Here is a 7335-nt window from a genome sequence, read left to right as displayed (position 1 = left end):
CGGCTCCGCCCGGCCGCGCCCCCGGGGGCTGCGGGCAGCGCCGCGGCCGCTCCTCCCCTCAGCGGCCGCGTGGAGCCTCACCGGCACCTGCAGGCTGCGAGGCCTGGGCTTGTGGGGGCCGGGGAGCTCGGGGAGCCGCTGCCGCCTTCGGGCACCATCGGGCCTTGGCCCGGCGTGGCTGAGGGTTTGCAGTACCGCACAGCAGCGCCTCGCTGCCCAGCTCGGAGGGTTGGCGTGCAGGGAGTCCAGAGAAGGGCAACGAGGCTGGTGAGGGGTCTGGAGAGCAAGGCTTAGGAGGAGAGGCTGAGGGAGCTGGGGGTGTTCAGCCTGGAGAAGAGGAGGCTCAGGGGCGACCGTATCACTCTCTTAAAGGAGGCTGCAGCGAGGCGGCTCTGGTCTGTTCTCCCCATGCCTGGTGACAGGACGAGGGGGAACAGGCTAAAGTTGCGCCAGGGGAGGTTCAGGATGGATATTAGGAAGAACTTCTTTACCAAAAGGGTTGTGAGGCATTGGGATGGGCTGCCCAGGGAAGTGGTGGAGTCTCCATCCCTGGAGGTCTTTAAAAGACGTTTAGATGTAGAGCTTGGGGATATGGTTTAGTGGGGGATTTGTGTTAGGTCAGAGGTTGGACTGGGTGATCTTGGGGGTCTCTTCCAACCTAGATGATTCTGTCATTCTGTGACACCCCAGGGCCCTCGTGGTGCTCTCCGGCCATGCCTTCGCAGCCCTGCCCTGGGCTGAGGGTAGCCAGCTGGCAGCGGGCTGAAGGCACGAGGGATGAGGTTGTCAGCCACCATCGGAACCCTTGAAGCATTGTTATAATCTGGCAATTAAGTTATTAAATAAGCGTTTCCCGCTTACTGCTCCTGGACCTCTGGGCCGCTCAGCAATCACCGCGATGGTTTAATTGAATTGCGCGATCGCTGCGGCGTGTCCAGGAGGCGCCCAGCCGAGCAGCAGCACCGAGCTCAAAGATCAGCAGGGATCTCCACCTGTATGGTGTAAACGGGGGGATGGCTTTTGGAATAAAAGACGATGCTTTCAGGAACTCTCGCAGCAAGCCTCACAAAACCAACCCTTGCAGGTGTCGGGGGGCTCTCGGGGCACAGCGCGGCGCCTTTCCCACCGCCCCCCAAGGATCCCATGGGAGCACCTCCTGTGTTTGCCCAGCACCACCTGGAAAAAATGAACGTGCCAAGGCTCGCTGTTACCGAGGTGACTCAAAGAAACACCCAAGGTGATGTTGCTGAGCGCGCAGTGCCCGGCTGCTGCCCGGGAGCAGCCGTCAGAGCACCCGCGTGGAGCTGCAATGGCACCGGCGCTCAGCAGGGCTCCGAGGACAGGCCCTGGCCTGGGCTGGGTGACCCAGGCCCCAGGGCTTTCCCAGGACTGAAGCGGGTCCTAGGGCTGGGATTGGGGAGCTCAGAGCGATGCACCTGCAGCTTGCATCACTCGGGGGGGTTTGCCACGACACCTTATTAATGGCAAGAATGTCCTCAGGTGCAGATCCTGAGGTTGCTGTTAGGAGCAGCAGCCCAGCAAGAGCAGATTGGGCCGTTTACCCCAGCTCTGGGTAACCCTCCAGAATTTAGTGGTGACCCCTTGCGTTGCCATGAGCATCCTTTGGTGCTGCACCGCACCCTCTGCCGTGCTGAACAACGCACATTTTTTATTTTCTTTCCTTAAGGAAGCAGGAAAACCTCAGAGAGTGAGTTCAGATGGGATGATCCAAAGCTCGCTGATCGACAAGCCCCTCCACCGAGCCTAATTGGCTTTGCACCACACCCAGGGTAAGGTCACTGCCAGCAGCCATTGCAGTGAGTGAGCCTCTGGCATCCCTCAGCAGCCCCTCCCAAGGACACACCGATTTCCCCACCATCCCAGATTAATGACACCAGCAACAATTAACAAGGATTAGGGCTCTTCGGGGAAAGGGGAGGCTTTGTTCCGGGAGGCTTTGCCCACCCGTGGTCCAGCGCCATGTCAAAAGCTTAATATAGTTAGTGGTCCTGAACTCGTTTTCTTGGTGCTTCGTTTAGCCTGGAAGACACCAACCCAAGGGATTTGTCAGCTGAGCCCTGGTGCCCAGGAACATCCTTGCCCAGGGCTTTCTGCATCGTGCAAAAACCCAGTGGCTGCAACATCACCCCCGAAAACCTCAGTGGCTGCTGTCCCCGTGGCATCATCCCCAGGGCTCTGCTCTCTTTGGGTTTTCCTTAATGGCCACATCTGCTGTTTGGGGCCCAGGGATGGCAAGCGCTGATTTGCATGACCCAGGCTTTTTTTTTAACAAGAATTGACAGAATTTTTACAGGCATCTCCCCAGGATGGGTATTTAACGTAGAGGATGCTGTACCTTACAGCCCTGCCAGGCACGGGGAGCAGACTGCAGGAAAACAGCTTCTTTGAGGGCATAATGATCATACATAACGCAGACTTTGGCAAATAATAATAAAAAAACTATGCTAAAGGGGGTTATGAGGGACGGGACCATGTGGAAAGCCCCAAGCGTGCCCTGCGCAGGTTCCTGCCGGGATGTTTTCCTCCCCAGTGATGCCAACGTTTCCCTTCTGCACAGAGATGCAATAAATATTTTGGAAACCAATCTGTACTGGGTTCGACCTGAATGGCGGGTGAGTGAAGGGGACGGGGATTCGGCCGCAGACAGCGATGCTGTGGGGAGAGCATCCGCCAGCCGGAGTGGTTGAGACACGTCATGGGATGGCCTTGGAGACTGTGGCAATGTTCACTGCTTCCTCAGTAACCAAATATTTGCATCTGTATCGAGTAGGGCAGCAAATACGCCCCGATAAGCCTGTACAGGCCGCTGCAGGTGTGCTTCAGCTCACACTAATTGCTTTGGCAGTTCATCAAGGATAATTGCAGGATGCCACAGCATTAATTTTGCGTGCGCCCAACTCTCTGCTTTCAGTCCCATCAGTGCTAAGCTCCCGAGGGGGCTGTGCTGGCTACCCCAGGCACAGAACCACGCTGGGTGATTCCATCCCCGTCCGGTCGTTTCTCCTTTGCTCCCCTCACTTTGAACCGAGCAGAGCAGAGCACGCGTGGCCATCCCACAGCATTCAGGTGCAGCTTCAGCTGCCTCTCGAAGACTCTCTTCCACCCGCTCAGCACCTTCATTCCTCGTGCTATGGCATTTCAGCCCGCTACGTGCCCAGGATGGAGAAGAGCTGACGGCAGCACAAAGCCGCTGGAGCTGCTCCGCGCTCACTGACGTGGGCGCCACGTGCCGCCAGCTCTCCTCTCCCTCCAAATCTGCACCGAGCTCGGGCACTTGCTGGCATCCCCCTGAAGGGCACAGGAGAAGAGCTTGAGGTGCTTCCCTGCGTGCACGCAGCCGGAGGACCTGCAGGCTGCAGAGGAGCTCTGTACGCCGCCAAGTCAAAATTTCCCATCCAAAACCCAGCAACAGCTCCTCTGATGGCCAAAGGCCAGCTGGAGGCATCGACGAGCGACTGGGAGCGCCCCTCGGGAGATGCCCAAACCAGCAGCGCTTCGCTGCTCCCCCCAGCACTGGGCACTTCTCGGCTCCCCGCTCTGCGGCCGGTCCCCAGGGCCGAGGGGCTGCTCTTTGCTGCCCAGCCTTGAACCCGGAGCATCCCCGGGGCTGACTCAGCTGGCGGGAGCCGCTCTCCCTCTGGGTTTCCCAATGTCCCGGGGTGGAGCGCCCTGACAGACGCCCGCTCGGCAGTGACTGCCAGCCCGGGGATGTCTTTCCTCTGTGCTGGCCGCCTCGGCCGCTGAGCTCACGAAGGCAGAACTGCTGACAGCGGGCGAAGCGCGGAGCGAGGGCTGAGAAACGCGAATAAGGCTGGAGCTGGGGAGCCGTGCCTTTCATGTCCCATTTCGTCATTAGCAAATAGTTTTTTTTTTTTTTTTTTTTTTTTTTTGTCATCAAATAGTAGGAATAATTAAAGGATGGAGCCGGGCTGTGTTTGTTCATTAAAAGGATTAAAAAAAAACGGCCTGGCAGAAGCTCCTCTTTGGTACCACCGCCAGCACCGTGCCTGATCAGGGCCACCCGTCAGGGCTTGGAGCCCCTGGCACACGCGGGCACCGATTTCAGGTCTCCCTGCTCCCCAAGGCTGTCATTTCTCTACCTTCAAGGCCAGGAAACCCAACCCCTGAGCCAAAGCCCAAATCCCACTTAGGGAGAGGCAAACTCTCCCACAGCCCCCAGCATCCCCCTGCCCGAAGCGTTTTCCCCGTCAAAGCCTTTCTGTTATTCCTCCTCCCCTCCTTCAGCACAAGCTGTTTGCCCAAATGCTGCTGCAAGGGGGTTTCCGTGCTGCTCACCGCCCTGCCACGGCTGCAGTTCAGTTTCCCAGCCCGTTTTTAAGAGAACTGCTCTGAAATCTCATCGGGGCAGCTGTGGCCAGTGGCATTCCCCCCCCCCCCCCCGCCCCGGACCTCGCACAGTGCTCGGTGTCCCCAAAAACAACAACAAAAAGCAAATCTCTTCTAGGAAAAAGCTTGAAAATACCTGCCCCAGGGCCCTGCTTGCCCGCATCCCACGCACTGGTGCCTGGGTGCTTTCCCACTGCCTTTAATCCCGTCCTTGCTTCGTGCTGGAGCCCCGTTAGAAGCATCGTGGCTGCAGCCAGCGGCACAAGTGCGATGCAGCAGCGCAGGGGGAGTCGCGGGGTAGGGACAGAGGCAGGGGCTTGGAGCAAACCTACAGCAAACACCTTTCTTTTTAATGTTTTACAGCTCGCACCTTTCTTTTGCTTTCTCCTCCAAGCCTTGCTGGAGCGCTGCCTGCTTTTACGCTGCCTCTCCCTACCACCGCTGCCAAAAAAACAAATAGAATAAAAATCTGCGGGTGGGGCTTTAGCCTTTTTCTTCTCCCCCTTGGAAAGCAGGAAGGGGGCAACCACCCCTGGCTGTTGCATCTTCACCTAGGAGGGGGCGCAGCCCTGAAGTGCTTTCACCTCACAACCACTTGAGCGTCTTTCCAGAAAGTTTACAGCAAGGTGGGAATTCTGTAAAGGACGTGAATTGTGTCACCCACACTTGGGCAGCAAGCTGCTTGCTCTAAATTTCTGCACTGGTGCCCAAGACCCCAAAACTTTAGGTGGTGAGGCCCCACCACGAGCTTCCCAAAGGCAGGATCGGAGCGCCCTGCCTGGAAAACAAGCCGTGGGGACGCGCCTGGGGAGATAAATCACCTCCATCGGAAAAACTCTGGGGAATCTTCCGCAGTGTCCAGGCGCTGCCACTCGCAGGGTGTTTATGCTCAGCGGTCCTCACCCCGCGGCTGGTTCGAAAACACATCCAGGCAGTTGTGGCAAGAGACAAAGCAGAGGAGAGGAACTCGGCTCTAGACCTGGTGGGGAACGCTGCTACCAATGCAGAGAGGGTGGGATGAAGGCTTCCCGGCCCCATAGGGCAGCCCAGGGACAGAACATCCACTGTGCCAACCTGCAGGAAGGGATAAAAGCACCTCAGCGGTGGCAGCAAATTAATTCAGGCTGGCAGGGGCCTTTGCACCCACTGCTGGCTCAAAATTAATTAACGAACAGCCACCCAGGTTTGACCCAGCTCGAACAGGCACCACAAGGAGTTGTGGTTGTCTTGGGGAAGCTCTTACCACAAAGCCAGATGTGGAGCCATCACAGAGCTCACAGCCTTTCGGGCATCTATGGGTATTTCCTGAAATGTCTTTCAAATAAACTCTTCAAATAAACTTTCAAATAAAATTCAAATAAATAAAATCTCATGTCCATCGATGCTCATGTCCAGCTAGTGGTTTGGTTCATCAACCTGAGCCACTTGTACCTGTTTTGAGGCAATTCTCCCCCTCCCGACCCCCTTGCTCCTCTTAATTTAAGGAAAACCCTTCCCAAAAATCTTTGCTGACATCCCAGGCTGACCAATTCCCCCCCACCCTGCTGGGGGTTTCGCAGCCTGGAGCGCGTTGCCTTTGTGCAGCACTGCAAACAATTCAGCACCTGCCTCAACCAAAGCTTTCCAAAACCTTGTTCAGTTCTTTCCCCTCTCTACCTCTTCTGGGGTTGCTACTGTTTGCCCTCAGTCCCTCGCAGGCTATTCTGGGCAGAAGTGCCATCACGCTGCTTCCACCTTCTTTTCAGAGCAGGCTTCCCCATCAGTCGAGCCTCGTGCTTGAGGCCCTTGGTGCAACGACTTCATTTTCCAAAATACATCTGCTTTTTTTGCAGCTGTGTAAATGTCAGGCAAGAAACAGTCACCGCGTTCTGCTCCAGGTAAGCTTAAGGATCTGCTGATACAATCCCACTGGGGGAGAAATATTTTGCTTGTACGTTCTTTACCGGTTCCTGCAACGGCAGAGTGTGTTTTCAAAGACCTGTGCCACCGTAAGTGGAGTTACACCAGGATTTGCATCAGCAAAAGCCTGAGCTGTGCTGAAGTTACCTGGTTAGCGTGGGAAGACAGCGCACGAGGCATTTGTCACCTCCTCCTCTGGGTCAGTGAGGCAACAGCCGAGGGGCTGCCTGAAACACTGAGGCTGTGCTGAAGAGGAAAAGGTATTTCTCCATTTCTGCCTTTCCGTAGGCAGCGGGGCAGCTTGGCATTCCTCCCTCCCCAGCTTCTGAACCACCCCGTTAGTAGTTCCTGTCCTGAGCTTAACCAGTCTTACACAATCTTACCCAAATAAAGTCAGAACACGTTAGGGTTTCAGTCTCGCACCTCAACTCTCCCTGTCACAGACAGTTGCTTTCATGTTACCTATTTGCTGTTGCTTTCAGAAATTACGCTGACTTGAGGGGTCCTTCACTTGAGAGGGGATTTCAGTATTGTTCAAGCCTCTGTACGCTGCTGTTGGTAAGCACAGCCGGCACGTCCACCCATCGGCTACGCTACAGCTGCTTGTTTGCAGAGAAGACTGTTAGGTTTGACCCTACAGCGCTTTTAAAACAAAGGGAGTTTTTCTCTTTTATGTGGTGCAAGGGATGTACCGCCCACTGGGTGGTATTTAGTATCGCCATATGAAAGAGAAAGCAGCTACACGCATCAGTCCCCCTCCTGTACCTCCATAAAGCAAGAGGGATTTACCCAGCTGACAGGAGATGAACCCAAACTCCTTGAGGTGACTTGCTGTTCAGGGTTCCTCCCCAGAATCACATCCAGCTGCCAGGAGGGAAATAAGCACCCACAGAGGTGAGAAGAGCCTCCAACCATCCGCCAACCGTCAAATCACAATTCATGCTCAACACTAACCAAAGGCATCAAACAGGCTGCCGAGTTATCCAGCCTCTAAAATAATTGTTACTTACGGGGCGCTGCATGATGGGACTGCGTTAGGATTGCAGAAATTCAAGTTCAAACAGAGAC

Source organism: Oxyura jamaicensis, chromosome 21 (genome assembly GCF_011077185.1).
Source record: "Oxyura jamaicensis isolate SHBP4307 breed ruddy duck chromosome 21, BPBGC_Ojam_1.0, whole genome shotgun sequence".
Taxonomy (NCBI): Eukaryota; Metazoa; Chordata; class Aves; order Anseriformes; family Anatidae; genus Oxyura; species Oxyura jamaicensis.
This window is presented reverse-complemented; position numbering follows the sequence as displayed.